The sequence below is a fragment of the Trachypithecus francoisi genome, unplaced genomic scaffold (genome assembly GCF_009764315.1).
Source record: "Trachypithecus francoisi isolate TF-2019V2 unplaced genomic scaffold, Tfra_2.0 Lachesis_group4, whole genome shotgun sequence".
Lineage (NCBI taxonomy): Eukaryota > Metazoa > Chordata > Mammalia > Primates > Cercopithecidae > Trachypithecus > Trachypithecus francoisi.
Genome location: NW_022681469.1, coordinates 135,937,035 through 135,938,176, shown reverse-complemented (window position 1 = coordinate 135,938,176; position 1,142 = coordinate 135,937,035).

Sequence of the window (1,142 nt, the reverse complement as noted above, 5' to 3'; positions counted from 1 at the left end):
CAGCTAATTTTTGTATTTTTATTAGAGACCGGGTTTCACCATGTTGGCCAGGCTGGTCTCAAACTCCTGGCCTCAAGTGATCCACCCATCTCAGTCTCCCAAAGTGCTGGGATTACAGGTGTGAGCCACTGTGCGTGACCTCCTTTATCTCTTCAATTATTATTATTATTTTTGTTATGCCCCACCTTCAGTCTGCCCCACTGAAATGTAAGCTTCATGTAGAAATAAAATTTGTTCTATTGGCTACTGTATTCTCACTTGGCAAAGAGTAGTTGTTCAATAAATATTTGTTGAATGGATGAATGGATGAATTATTGGCTTTTTATGGGCTTTATAGTCATTACTATTTGTCATTACATTTATTGCAAACATTTTCTCCAATCTCACATTTAACCTCTAAGTGTTTATGGTATTTTTATACAGAACAGTAATTTAATTTTTACCCAGTTGATTCTTTCTGTTCATTCCTTTGTAAATGCATTTGCCTGAAAAGCTCTTCCTGACCTAAAAATCAGTTAAAGACACACCTATGTTTTCTTCAAGTATTTTATAGTTTTACTTTTTGCTTTTTATCTTTTAATATACTTGGAAATGATTGCTTATGTGAGTTAATCTAAACTAATTACTTTCTACAAAACAATTTTCTGTATGTTACAATGTATTGATTATTATATTGTATTGATCATTATTATGATGTATAGCTTATTGACTAATTCATTCAATACTTAACTATTTCTGTCTTTCTATTTATAAATGATTCTAGGTTATTTATTCTTTCCATGTACCTTAGGATACTGTTCTAATCATTACAGTTTTACAATGTGGTTTAACGTTTTATATTTTAAAATTGCTTTTTTAAATTCAAATTTTATTTATGTTTCCTCTCAATTTTTAGGCTAACTAGAATTATGTTAGCAAAGTTCTCAAACAATATTATTGAGACATCGACTTAAACTGTGTTGAACATCATTACCTACTGGAGAAACAGTGAACTTACCACAATACTCTTAACAGGTGTTGTGATTCTAACGGCTGTTCTAATAGGAGATGATTGCTTAGTAAAGGTATATTTGGTCAGGTTTCTCCTCTGTGAAGTTACTGTTTTTTTCCTTTTGTAATTAGTAAATATTTGGTGAGTAACA